The 15,350-nt window shown below is 36.5% G+C and overlaps 1 long non-coding RNA gene across 1 annotated transcript; it reads left to right on the top strand.

The window, feature by feature from the left end:
• Nucleotides 1-4,903: 4,903 nt before the first annotated feature.
• Nucleotides 4,904-14,239, top strand: LOC140600662 (uncharacterized). The gene is made up of 4 exons (XR_012003833.1): nucleotides 4,904-5,388; nucleotides 7,424-7,523; nucleotides 8,923-9,134; nucleotides 13,432-14,239. It is a non-coding gene; the product is annotated as an uncharacterized lncRNA (long non-coding RNA).
• Nucleotides 14,240-15,350: the final 1,111 nt, after the last annotated feature.

Raw genomic sequence — 15,350 nt, 5'->3', positions numbered from 1 at the left:
CCATTTACTGTAAAGTATCCTGAAGCCTACTGACAGTCCCCTATCCCATGTAGAGGATTGGATATGTCAGTCAGAGAAAAGACTGAAAGCCCAGTATAAGCCTATTGGATCTGGGTCCGCAGGGACCACCAAAAGCTGTATTCATCTAAGGGAGCCTGAAGAGAGATGACATGATATGACATTACCAAGATTCTTCCAGTCCCCTGCCTTCTTAGGATATGAAGAGGCTTGAACTGGAGTCACCTTCGTGCAGTCCCTTAACTCTGCTGCATTCCCACATTCCAGCTCTCCTACAAACCTAGATTGCTCTTCACCAATAGGTTTTCCCCACAGCAGCTCAAAGGTCCTTTCCTTCTTCTTGCACCTGTACTTAGAAATACCAACTGAACAAACAATCAAAGATATCAAGTCCTGTTATGAAGGTAGGCTTGTCTCTGATTATGTAACATCCAAGCTCAGGCCGAGGAACAGTATACTTGATGTAGAAAAGCAATACCTATAAAGTCAATTTAACACATATGAAAATAGCAAGGTATTACTCATGGTATTACCCTGATAATGACAGCTGTTAACATTCAGATAGCATGTACTATGGACTAGATGTTATTGCAACCATTTATGTGTATTTACTCATTTAAACCTCACAACCACCGTGTAAAGAGAATACCATTATTATTCCTCTTAACAGATAAGAAAATTGAGGAATATAATACAATTTCCATCAATGTGTGACATACCTTTTAGTTGAAGAGTAGAAAACTCCTGCCAATAGGCCGTATCTCATGCTTAGTGTATGATCACATTGATTTTTTGAGTGAAATCTCTTTGTCTCCTAAGGCTGCATTTAACCGATTAGTCTCCTCAAGAGTGACTAGCGATGCCCTATTGGAAATGAGAGCCTTAAAATGGAAGGTAAAGGACAACTGTAAAAAGCACTGTCTAATAGCAGACTGGAAAAAAAAAAAAAAAAACACTGAAATTCGTACCTAAAGAGGAATGAATAACTTGATGTGTAACTGATAGACTATCATATAGATGGATAAATATCACAAAAATAATACTGAAAGGAAAAAAAAAACCTAAGTTGCAGAAGAAAATATGATAATGTTTATATGTAATATAAAATTGTACCAATTAGTACCTAATGGTGCTTAGGAATACAGGTACTCAGCTGACCCTTGAACAATGAGTATTAGGTGCACTGACTCCTTGCACAGTAGGAAATTTGCATGTTAACTTTCGACTCCCTAAAAACTACTAATAGCTTAATGTTTACTGGAAGCCTTACCAATAACATGAATAGTCTATTAACACATTTTTTAGAAGATTTTATTTATTTATTCATAAGAGACACAGAGAGAGGCAGAGACATAGGCAGAGGGAGAAGCAGGCTCTTTGTGGGGAGCCTGATATGGGACTGAATCCCAGGACCCTGGGAACATGCCCTAGATCCAAAGGCAGATGCTCAACCAGTGAGCCACTCAGGCATCCCTATTAACACAATTTTTATGTTATACATATTATATACTGTATTTTTACAATAACGTAAACTAGAGAAAAGAAAATATTAATAAAACCATAAGAGAAAATACATTTAGAATACTGCACTACAAAACATTTGTGTATAATTGGATCTATACAAACCTGTACTGGTTAAGGGTCAACTTTCGGTCTTAAAAGTATAAAGAGATATAAGGTAACAAACATTTTATTAAGTGCTCTTCTGTGTCAGATATTGTGCCATCATAGATATTATCTAGTATTTGGAGTACTCGGTATTATAGAAGTACTTATCAAGGTTTTAAATTTCATGAATAGATATGGGAAGGTATAGTAGGGTTACTAATTCTGCATTTTATTATTTTATTTTATTTTTTTAAGATTTATTTATTTATTGAGAGAGAGAGAGAGAGAGAGAGAGAGAGAGAAATGCAGAGACACAGGCAGAGCGAGAAGCAGGCTCCATGCAGGAAGCCCGACGTGGGACTCGATCCCGGGTCACCAGGGTCACACCCCAGGCTGCAGGAGGCTCCAAACCGCTGCGCCACCGGGGCTGCCCTGCATTTTATTAAAAACAGAGTAAAACAGGAGCGCTGGGTGGCTCAGTCAGTTAAGCTTCTGACTCTTTGTTTCAGCTTAGGTCATGATCTCATGGATAGTAGGATGGAGTCCTGCTTTGGTTCCAACCTCAGTGGGGAGTCTGCTTAAATTCTCTCCCTGTCCCCTTCCCCCCACCACTTTCTCTCTTTCAAATAAATAAATAAATCTTAAAAAAATAAAACAACTTACCATCATCCTTATCATTATTTATAAATAGAAGATATTCAAATACCTCTAAATACATGAAAAACATAATCATGGGGAATGTTTGAATTGTGCTAGCTTTATCTCATGAAATTCTTTATTTTTCTCTGAAGAACACAGTACAATCAGTTCAGAGCTGCTGTTATAGAACACTCAAGATTTGCAAAGGGGAAAGAAGACCTTCACTGATTTAAATCAGAACATCAGCAGTCACTTCTTTCTCACATTGTTGGTTCCGACTTCCTTCATCATAAAAGGATGAGATGTTAAAAGACATGATATGACAGCTGTTATGCTGAATTTCTTTTACACTGAAAAAAAACTGCCCATAATGAAGATATGGCAGTGACATCTGCAGGCTGTGTGTTCATTTGGGGAGAAGGCTCCACATGTTCCAGACAAAACAGATGCTTATTATGTTCTCCAGGGACTCTCTCACAAATTTTTTCCTTCGTATCAGTTTCACTTCTTCTCTTTCAAAAGCAGATCCTACTATGTTAGCCATGAAGTGGCCCTTAATTAAATGTTCTCTCAAGGACCACTGTATTTAGGCTGGTAATTCTTGGTTTTAACACGACAGTCACCACTGACTCCTTGCAGTTGATAAAAACCACAGTAGCATGTTATGCTAAACAAGGGACAAGAAAACAGTAGGATATGAAAATACCTACAATGGTGTAGACTATTTGTGAGGCAGCTCTCATGGCCAAACAAGAGTATGGCAGAAACACAAGACAGTTCTAAGTGTCATCACTCACTCTCCTTGAATCTGAGTGAAAGGATTGGGCAGCTTTATAATTTCAGAGACGAGAAAATGATGGTAAAAGTTGCAGAACTGAGTTGGAACTAGTAAATTCATTCCAAGGTAAAAGTGAAGGAGATTTAAAATTCAAGAGTTTGCCAAAAAACAGAGTTGAAAGGAAAAAGTGATAAGATGGGCAAGATAGTCAGCATATGTAGAAAGTTGGTAAACCAGATGTTGGGCCACAAGGAACTCCTGCAAAGCCTCAACTCACAGAGGAAATGTCAGACTGAGATAACCTGCTCCTCCCCTTGCCATACTGCCCTCCAGCAGGGCTGCAGAAGCTAAGTAACTTGGTTTGACTACTGATACCTGGGGTTCTAAGAAACCTCAGGTTGTTTGTGCCTAAGGAAACAGAAGACTTACAGATTTCTGCAATTCTAGCAGATGCATTTGTCATATTCACATTTCTGAAGTCAGAAAGAGTCTTTAAATCATTATGTACCCTTTTATAGAAAAATCATTATTAATTCAACAATACACCATATTGTCAATCGCTTTTTATAGATGGCACCAGGACACCGAGGAAATAATATTTTAAAACTTATTTTATAGACTAGAAGAAGGCTTACTAGTTCCTTGGACTGAGATGGCATTGTTCCCAGGACTAGGTACAGTGGCCTCAAAACAAAATTGTTGTAACTTCAACAGAGGAGGAGTTAGGGCTATGCTAAAACCGTAAATCTAAAAAGTTGGTAAATATTTCTTTGAGCCCTCCTTTCTGGCAACAAAGTATTATACCTGGTCATGATTTTTTTTTTTGTATTATTTACAGCACTACAATTTTGTGTTTTGTATTTTGTGTTTTTAAAAGCAATATTGACATCTCTGCTCAAAAAAATAATAAATATCCTTCTCAATAGACTCTCTTGTCAAGGAAAAGTACTTTTATTATCTTAAAAGTTCTTTTATTATCATTTATTATCTTAGAAAAAGTTATTTTTAACTCCCTTTTCCAAAGAACTTGCTTGAATGAATACAAATCTAAAATAGTGCAGTAAGATACATCTTCAATTAACCTGCCACAAGTCCACATGACAGACTTACGAGAAACATGAAATCTGGATCAAATAAAAGAAAGATAGCTAGAGAGAATACTTTACATGTTGAGCACAGTACAGAGGTGTGAATATGGATGAAAGGCAAGAAAAGGCCTTGAAAACAACCGTTTTTTGAAACGATGAAAACAGAAGGAGAGACAGGGAGTTCCCCCATTTTGGTAATTTCATTTAACTCTTTATATTGAAATTTTCAAGTACATACAAAGGCAGAAAAAATAATAAACCACATGTGTCCATTACTCAGCTTTAAAAATATTCAACTATAAATAGAACAGACAGAACAGATTTGGAGATACACTTGGTCTCTGGTGGTGGATAAAATTAGCTCAGCTTCTATATTTTTACTGATACAATCAAACAAAAACCCTACTGCTAAAGCCATTGGGTTTCTTCACTCATGCAGAGTCCTAAATGATACAAGATGAAGCAGGGCAGAGAATATTGGACAACAATGAGCTGAGATTCAGGTTTGCAGTTTCAGATAAAAGTCAACTGAGATAAGTTAACAAACATGCAACAAAAAGTTTGGGGGCCAAAGGGATTTCACAGTCACTCATTTGCCAACATGGGATTTGCTCTCCTCAAAGCAAGGGAAAGGATATCTCTGAGGTAGCCTCACACTTCTAATCAAGGGAGCACATACCGCCCTCTGGCAGATGGTATTGCAAACTTTGGCAAGTGCTAAGAGAGAGCTTACCCGAATTAAAATTACCAGCTGCCAACTGCTGCTTTTGTCACTCCAGATACCGCTGCCACCACCCACGCTCGAAACACACAAGATCTAACAGAGATTACAAACCACCAATACATAGCCTTCCAATTCAGGCACTAAGTGAAAAATGAAAAGTATCCAGAGAAGCAAAGGAAGGAGTTGAGTGGAATCCTCCAGTGTTTTTTTTCTAAGGCAAAATAATGACACAGATAGAACTTCTATTCAAAGATATGTAAAAAGACAATTTGGCCTTGGATCTCTGTAAACACGCTGTGTCAAACAAAAGGACACAGGCATTAGAAATGAAGTTAAAATATAGAATAAATGGTAAAGTTAAAAAAAAAACAGAAGAAGACATTTGAAAAAGTGTCTTGGTATTCTCAAAAGAACAAGAAGCTATCAATGAAGAGAGCACTGAAGATGGAAGATAGAATGACATGGAGAAAAAATCATGATGGTGATATCTTTCTTCTTGAAGTTCCTTCATCTAGCTCCAAGGCATCTTGACAGTAAGTGTTTTTTCTTCTTTTTTCTGGAACTCAGAAGTTTCTCAACTCAGAGAGCCCTTTATTAAGTTTTATTTTTCCCTTGACTAACTTTTCTGTTCTTTTTGTTCTGTTTTTCTTCTTCGATTGGATAAATTATAAGTCTTCTGGTCTCTATGGCCTGTATTCCATATATATCATCTTTTTATTAAGATTTAGAAGAAAAGCAAAAGACAAAATTTATCATAGATCTGAAACTAAAGAAGCATTAAAGAATAGAGCTGAGATGAAAAAGAAGCATATCAGTAACCTCAGGATAAGCTTGAGAAATGGTCAAAATGTAATGGAGGACTTAAAAAGTAAATAATTTAGTATAAACAAACAAACAAATAAATATCTGAACCCAGCTAGAAAGACTTTATGTTCTACAAAGGGGGGGATTATATTAGTCTCACTCTTCTACACAAAACACTAGATTTCAGAAGAAAAGAGACCACTTGCATAAAAAGCTAAAGGAAAATTCTATTCTAACAGAATTTCATAACCAGCCAAGATATCATTTTTAGATTAAAATAATAGGAAAGACTCAATATTTTTAGCACCCACAAATTCAAAGATCCATTTAAATCAATAAGGCAGTTTACTTTTTCTTTCATTAACTAAAGTTCATATTCTATTTAAATTTCTTCAGTTTTTTTCCTAATGATTTTTTTTTTCTATTTCAAGATTCTCCTGCCTCCCTGACTCACAAAACTATAATATAATAAGTATTTGTTGCTTTAAGCTGCTAGCTTTGGGGCAACTTGTTACATAGCAATAAGTAACTATTAATTACAATTGTGTAACCCCAACTACAACTACTAACCCCGAGGTAGTGTGGTTTTTCTCCTGCTTGCACTTTTCCTAAGTATTAATTTACTGTACCTACTCCCCTTGTATTTTCAGCTAATGTTTTGTGTGATTCAATAAACTGCATAGTTTGAGCATTTTAATTTTGTTAGTTAGCCTTTCTGTTGTGATCTCTGACTTAGAGGTTACCATTGTATCAAGGCAATGTCCCAGGGCAATAACAGTATTACAATGGTGGCTGCCACAATTCTCACAAAGTCTCCCTCCCAATTCTAGGGTCTAAGGATGTTTAAATAGTTTTCCTGAAGGTAGACAGCTGGTTAGGAAGATTTCATCATTTTTACACAAAGCAAATATGCTGAAGAAGTCTTGAAAATAATTTGAAGAGTAGGGTGAATTGTCAAAGGAAAATTAGACTCTACTCTTAACATAAGCAGAAACTGCTATCAGAGTTGGTCACAAGCTGATCCACAAGCATTTCTTGACCAACACTTGACCCCTCTTCTCAGACTTACTCCTAGATATAACTGCAGCTGACCCCTCATTTTGTGTTTCTTCTGACCTCTAGCCTGTCACAGACTGAAGCTGAACACTGTAACCAGTTTCACAAGTATAGGGTGTTGGGAGTTGTGGTGGTGTCAAGATTGCCTAGTCCCATTTCTAGGCACTACAATTCAGTTAGGGTTAGGGTTACTCAGTTGGTATAGAGGTGGAAAAGTGCCACTCAGAAAATAAACTGTGTTCTGATGGTTTTTAATGGGGAAAAAATAAATCATGCATCTCAAAGCAACAAGTGATTATTGAAGACTTATTATAGTGCCAGGTTCTACCCCAGGTACTATGAAAATTAAAACAATGACTAAGTCTCAGTTCTTGCCAAAAACCTTTGAAACACATTTACTCATGAGTCATAGAGTCACAATTTTTCCTCACAAAAAGAGCACAGTGGAAAGATGACACGATGAGGCACAGGCAAGTCAGAATGTTGATGACTATGCTGGCAGGTGGATAGTAAGTTTTGTGTGAGGCCTATACCATGTCATGTATTATAGGAAAATTTTACTTCTTATATAAAAGCTAATGTTTGGAGTTTTTTAGGGTTTCCACAAAAAACAACCACAAATTTGGCAACTTAATACCTTTTATCAGCTCTTAGTTCTGCCCGTGAGAAGTCCAGGTGTAGCCTGGCTCAACTGTTTTTCTCTTACAGGTTTCACAAGACTGAAACCAACATGGCAGTAAGGCTGTATTCCTTTTCAAGAGGCTCTGGGATGAATGTGCTTCTCACTCATTCAGTGTGTTGTCAAAAGGTCAGTTCCTTGTAGTGTGGAACTCAGGTCCCTGTTGTCATGCAGGCTGTCAGCTAGGGGCTGCTTTCAGATTCTAGAGAGTAACTGTATTCCTTAGCTCATGCCCTTCTTCCATTGTCAAAGACAGCAGTGATCAGTCAAGTTCTTCTCACACTTAAGATCTCTCTGTCCTCCCTCCCTGCCTCATCTCTCTGACTTTCTTTCTGCCTTCTTCTCTCCTTTTAAAGGTGTATGTGATTAGATTATACCCAACCAGATAATCCAAGATTATCTTCCTATTTCAAAGTTAGCTTCTTAGTAACTTTAATGGTATGTGCAATGATCCTTTCCGTAATACCTAGCTTATTCAAACACTAAGCTAGGTATTGTGGGTGGGGGGACCATCTTTAAAATTTTGCCAACCACAATTCTCAACAGGGCTCCTGCACTAAAAAAAAAAAAAAAAAAAAAAAAAAAAAAAAAAAAAAAAAAATGCTGCTTTGTTCTTTCAACACAAAAACCTTAAATCACAGATTCTCCCAGGACTGGAAGCTTGCAGAAAATGGGGTAAAATGATGGGAACTGTTAATCCCTTACAAATGTAAAGACTAGAATGATTTTGCTGTTTAAATATCAGTTCTATTTGGAGCCAGCAATCACAGATGTCGACTATGTGGTTTAAAAAAATCAATACATTCCTGGAGTGACAATCAGTTAGGAGGGTTATAAATTGCATGTATGGCTTACAAGAAATGGGAAGGGAGACTTGCCCAGTGTATTGACTATTTTGTCTTTGAAATGTAGCCATCAATTACAATGGCCTCTTATGTAGAAGAAGCCATATTTATGTCTATTTAGAGAAGGAGGGGCATAAATCTTTACTGAGTTTTGACTTGGGGCTAGAAATTGGTGAGGCATTACTATAATCGTATCTTTTGGCTTTATGTGTGGGCAGAGTCGGTGTCTCTCTACCTTCCTGTGTTTTCCACAGGGCCAAGCCAATGGTATTGAGGAGGTAAGGAGGCCCAAGAGGCTCAGCTAACCAAGGCTTGCCAAGAGGTTGGTTGCTCATTTAAGGAGGCCAGGCTGCTATGGGAATATATATTATAGATGGAAGAAACAAAAGTGCTCATAATTTTGGCCATCTGAAAAACATTTCTGGTTTCTCAGGTTTATATTTTTTCCTATTTGGATAATATGTAGCAAGTCTTTGTTAGGGTGAAAGGATAGCTTGCTAACTTCTCTTTTACAAAATTTCACTTGGGAACACACGCTATGGTTTTAAATCAGGGAAAATTGGGTGCAGGATCTCCCGTTCAGAGTCTTAAACAAAATGAAGATATTTTATTTTAAAATATAATTATTTAATTTAATAATTTAAAATGTTTTGGTTTGCTTGTTTGTTTTTGCTATAAAACAGGGCAATCAATGCCTATAGCCACCTTCATTCTAAAGAGAGTATTGGAATAGCACCAGGGAAGGCAGCAGTTGCCCCAGGGAGAGGACTGCACTGCTAAAACCTGGAGCTGATAACTACTGTCTACGAAACTGGCTAGAAAGTGGGTAATATCCTGAGAAACCCTATGGCCAAATGCAACCATGTCTAAAAAAGGGAATATCACATCTACAAAGGTGAGACAGTAATTTTATTTTCATTTTTGAGTAGGAGTACTTTGCCATCGTTTAAAAAAACCCCTTTTTTATATGTGTGTATACATACATGCATGTGTGTACATGTGTGAATGAGTTTTTCTCCTACTTCTGGCCCCACCTTTTTGAATTCATACCACCACTCCTTGTTTTTGTTTTTGTTTTTAAGATTTTGTTTAGTTATTCATGAGACACACACACACCGAGGCAGAGGCACAGGCAGAGGGAGAAGCAGGCTCCATGCAGGGACCCCGACGTGGGACTCAATCCCGAGTCTCCAGGATCACACCCTGGGCTGCAGGCAGTGCTAAACTGCTGCACCACCAGAGCTGCCTCACCTCTTGTTTTTGAAAGGAGCTATCTATATTACTGTCCTCTTTATCCTCTAAGAATTTTTTCATGCATATAAAAGCAAGTATTAATATATTTTATCTCCTTTTTACACAAAACACAATACACTCTGGTCTGTAGCCTTTTTCACTTATAGTAATACCTTAGAAATCTTTCTGAGAACAGTACATGAAGATCTTCTACATTCTGTTTTATGGCTGCATAGTATGGGTCCTTAATTCCTCATCTTAGAAAAACAAAATAAAACTAAATTGCTCAGTATTTCATTCCTAGAAATATATCTAAGAATAGAATGTACATGGATATACTACAAGACATGTAATGTTTCTAGCAGCACTATTCTTTTTTTTTAATTTTACTCCTTCATATCTTTTACTTCTTATGTAAAAGTAACACACATATAGTAAAGTATATGCATTAGCCTACATATACACAAATATACATCTCCAGTGCATTTTCATAAAATGAACACACATAGGTTACTATCACCAGGTCAAGAAATAGTACATTTACAGGACTCTGGAAATCATCCTTATGCCCCTGCCAGTTGCTTCTCCCTCCCCTCAAAAGTATCTATCCTGACCTCTAACACTATATATCAGTTCTGCTCTGCCTGTTTTTGACCTTTCTATAAACAGAAATCATACAATATGTACTTCCTTGTGTCTGACTTCTTTTGCTGGACATTATGTTTATGAGCTCTTACCTATATTGTTGCACGCAGCAATTGTTTATTTCTGTTCATTGCTGACGAGTATGTCAGTGAATGAATAAAACACAATTTATTTATCCATTTTGTGTTTATAGATATTTGAATTGTTCCCAGTTGCTTAGGAATGTGCATATTCATAAACATGACTTTCTATTGGCCATATATCTGTTACATATGTATTTAGAAGTGAAATTGCTTACTCATTGGCTGTGCATTTAGCAGCACTATTCTTAAAGCCAAACAGTGAAAATTACCCAAATGTCCATCAACAGAAGAAAAGATAAATAAATTACAATATAACCATGTAATGCATGACCACACAGAAATTAGAATAAACGTCTATAATTACACAAAATAATTTGAATGTATCTCACAAACAGAAAGTTGACTAAAAGAAGTCAGACACTAGACAGTACATATTTTATGATTCAATTTATGTCAAGAACAGAAAGGTGCCATACTCATTTATTTATTTGAAGCCAGGGCTATGTGGAATAAAGCAGAGGTGGATCTCCAGGGATGCTGGTAATTACTATTTTCTAATCTGGGCTCTGGATACACTGATGGATTCAGTTATTGAAAACTCATTAAACTATGCATTTACCATTTGTGGACTTTTCCTGATATATATTATACTTTGATTAAAGAAAAAGGAAGAGGAAAAAATGCATTAAAAAACAAATATTTCGGGGGGTACCTGGGTGGCTCAATGGTTGAGTGCTTGCCTTTGGCTCAGATCATGATCCCGGGGTCTGGGATGGAGTCCTTCATCAGGGTCCCCTCAGGGAGCCTGCTTCTCCCTCTGCCTATGTCTCTGCCTCTCTCTGTGTCTCATGAATAAATAATTAAATATTTTTTTAAAGTATTTTGGGGTTGCTTGGGTGGTTCAGTTAAGTTCCCGACTCTTGGTTTTGGCTTGGGTCATGATCTTGGGATCCTGGGATAGAGCCCTACATCAGGCTCCATGTTCAGCATGGAGTCTGTTTCTCTCCCTCTGCTCTTCCTCCTGTCCTCTCTCTCTTTCTCATAAGTAAATAAAATTAAAAAAAAAAAAAACAAGTATTTTTATCATTCACTTGATGGTTATTTTAGTTTTCTATTGTTGCTTGTGTAGATTACCACAAATTTAGACTCTCTAAATAAAGAGCAAAAATTTATTATCTGAAAGTCTGTACTTTGGAAGTCAAAGTTACAGTATGGGCTCTGGTTCTCTGCTCCAGGTCTCACAAGGATAAAATCTAAGTGTCTTCCTTTGTGGAGGCCCTAGGGGACAGTCTGCTTTCATATTCACTCAGATTGTTAGCAGAATTCAGTTCCTTACATCTGTCAGCCTGAAGTTTCCATTTCTTTGTTGGCTCTAGGTTGATATCTGTATTCCTTTTGCCCTCTTCACCTTAAACCAGCAGTGATGCATACAGTCCTTCTCTGTGACTTTCCTTTCTATCACATCTCTCTTCCTCTTCTGTTTGGCTTCCTCTTCTTCCAGCCAGAGTGTTTGGTCAGCTATTTTTAATGTCTCATGTAATTACATGGGCTTCACCCAGAATGTACATGCTAATCTCCCCATCTCACGGTCCTTAATATTAATTACACTTGTAAAGTTCCTTTTGTCATGGAACCAAATGCATGTAACCTAATATAATGTCATGTAATTCTGGAACTCATAGATTCCTGGGATTAGGGCATGGACCTCTGTGACAGACCATTAATCTGCCCAATCCAGTGATGCAATCTCACTCTGTCCGAACTGACCTAAAGAGAAGATATTTCAAAACTTATAGTCTTTATATACCATTAAATGTGATTTTTCAAACACATTGCTGCAGAATGTTAATGTGGTCAATAAAGAGGTGCTGTCCTAGTCTTTCCTGGGAGTGTCATGTAACATGCAATTATCATATTTTTCATCCAAAAATTCTGAATTCTGTAACATATTTGATTCAGGGACTGTGAACTGGTCTTTCATTGAATGGAGGCACCATTGTTTGTTCTGATCTCCTGAGGTATATTTAGGTTATTTCTATTCTTCTCCCGTTAACTACTTGTCTTGTAGCAAACAAACTTGAACATAGCTAATTTTGCATTGTACATAAATATTTAGTATAATAAATATCAATAAGTAAAACTTTAAGATCAAAGGATATATACATTTTTAATTTTGATATATATGGCCAAATTGCCCTATGGAAAAGTAGGCACCACATTAATTTATCTTCCTTCACATCATGTATGAAGATTCTGCTTCTTCACAGTCCTGCTCATAGAGTTTATAATCAAATTTATAGATTTGCCACAAAGATAGATTTAGTACACTTTTACTTTAATTAATGGGCTTTACTTTTTGAGAAGTTTTAATCTCACAGGAAAACTAAGCAGAATATATGAAGTTCCTGTATGATTCAGTGCAGTTTTAATATGCAATTATTTTATTATGTGAGCATACTTTTAACAGATTGATCATACTGTAGTATGAAGAAAACTGAAATATTTGTTTATATCCCTACATTTTTTTCTATTAAATTATTGATATTTTAAAATGTATTTATAGAAAATGATTATATATTGAGTATATTTTTGGCATAAGTTAAAAATGGTTGTTCTCAGATTTGTCTTTTGACTGCTTACTTTATTAGATAGTTTGCATTACAGAAGTGTTTTACTTTTATGTAAAATGCTATTAATTTATCCTTCTTTAGTTTATTTATTTTTAATCATACTAAGAACTACCTTCTGGAGATTGCCTATATATGAATGACGAATCCAAGTTCTCATTCTGAGCATAACACTTTATCAAAAACACCATACCAAAGCTGGCTACATTCCAGTAAAGGCCTTTATATACTACATGCATTAATATACTAAGATTTTGTGATTTGCATATTCATAAACCCTATAATGGGACAGATGAGAATAGCAAGGGAAACATGTTCACTAATTATATATAGGACCAACATATGAGGCTTCATTAAGTATTAAAGTCTTGAACATAAGATGGTATTTGTTTACATTATAGGTATGTAACTGACACTGTTCTCTTCACTTAATGTATGAGCCTGTCAGAATGCAGGGACCTTGGTCATTTAAGATATTTTGTTCCAGGTACCATTTTTAATCTTATCCTAAGCAGCCAGCATAGAGAGACAAAAATACCCATGAGAGGAAAGTGAAATTGAGAGGAATGTGTATTTGAGCTTTCTTTCTTTTTTTTTTTTTTAGCTTTCTTATTCTTATAAAGATTATGAAAATATTGGAGAATCAGTAAGTATCACAAGATAGGAGAAGGAAAAGAATGGAGGAAAATACTGGGGGAGAATTAATAGATGTCAGAAGAGGGGAATAAAAGAAAAGAAGGAGGGAAATACATCGCAATAAAAGCATCTCTCAAAAAACTGAAAAAAAAAAAAACTCAAATACAAAAGCTAACCTTGCGCCTAAAGGAACTGGAGAAAGATCAGCAAATAAAACCTACACCCAGCAGAAGAAGAGAGTTAATAAAGATTCAAGCAGAACTCAATAAAATAGAGACCAGAAGAACTGTGGAACAGATCAACAAAACCAGGAGTTGGTTCTTTGAAAGAATTAATAAGATAGATAAACCATTAGCCAGCTTTATTGAAAACAAGAGAAAAGACTCCAATTAATAAAATCACACATGAAAAAGGAGAGATCACCACTGATACCAAAGAAATACAAATGATTTTAAAAACATTATAAGCAGCTATACACCAATAAATTAGGCAATCTAGAAGAAATGGACGCATTTCTGGAAAACCGTAAACTACCAAGACTGGAACAGGAAGAAACAGAAAACCTGAACAGGCCAATAACTGGGGAGGATACTGAAGCAGTCATCAAAAACCTCCCAAGACACAAAAGTCCAGGGCCAGATGGCTTCCCCAGGGAATTCTTTCAAACGTTTAAAGAAGAAACCATACCTATTCTACTAAAGCTGTTCTGAATGATAGAAAGATATGGAGTACTTCCAAACTCATTCTATGAGGCCAGCATCACCTTAATTCCAAAACCAGATGAAGACCCCACCAAAAAGGAGAATTATAGACCAATATTCCTGATGAACATGGATGCAAAAATTCTCAACAAGATACTAGTCAATAGGATCCAACAGTACATTAAGAAATTATTCACCAGGACCAAGTGGGATTTATCTCCAGGATGCAAGCATTCTTCAACACTCGTAAAGCAATCAATGTGATACATCATATCAACAAGAGAAAAAGCAAGAACCCTATGATCTTCTCAATAGATGCAGAAAAAGCATTTCACAAAATACAGCATCCATTCCTGATAAAACTCTTCAGAGTGTAGGGATAGAGGGAACATTCCTCAGCATCTTAAAAGCCATCTACGAAAAGCCCACAGCAAATATCATTCTTAATGGGGAAACACTGGGAGCATTTCCCCTAAGATCAGGAACAAGACAGGGATGTCCACTCTCACCACTGCTATTCAACATAGTACTGGAAGTCCTAGCCTCAGCAATCAGACAACAAAAAGACATTAAAGGCATTCAAATTGGCAAAGAAGAAGTCAAACTCTCCCTCTTCGCTGATGACATGATACTGTACATAGAAAACCCAAAAGACTCCACTGCAAGATTGCTAGAACTCATACAGCAATTCAGCAGTGTGGCAGGATACAAAATCAATGCCCAGAAAACAGTGGCATTTCTATACACTAACAATGAGACTGAAGAAAGAGAAATTAAGGAGTCAATCCCATTTACAATTGCACCCAAAAGCATAAGATACCTAGGAATAAACCTAACCAAAGAGGTAAAGGATCTCTACCCTAAAAACTACAGAACACTTCTGAAAGAAATTGAGGAAGACACAAAGAGAGGGAAAAACATTCCATGCACATGGATTGGGAGAATTAATATTGTGAAAATGTCAATGCTAACCAGGGAAATTTACACATTTAATGCAATCCCTATTAAAATACCATGGACTTTCTTCAGAGAGTTGGAACAAATCATCTCAAGATTTGTGTGGAATCAGAAAAGGCCCCGAATAGCTAGAGGAATATTAAAAAAGAAAACCAGAGCTGGGGGCATCACAATGCCAGATTTCACATTGTACTAGAAAGCTGTGGTCATCAAGACAGTGTGGTACTGG

Source organism: Canis lupus, chromosome 12, assembly GCF_048164855.1.
Source record: "Canis lupus baileyi chromosome 12, mCanLup2.hap1, whole genome shotgun sequence".
NCBI classification, from domain to species: Eukaryota; Metazoa; Chordata; class Mammalia; order Carnivora; family Canidae; genus Canis; species Canis lupus.
Note: the sequence above shows the minus strand (reverse complement) of the source record. Positions and strands in the feature narration are given on the sequence as shown.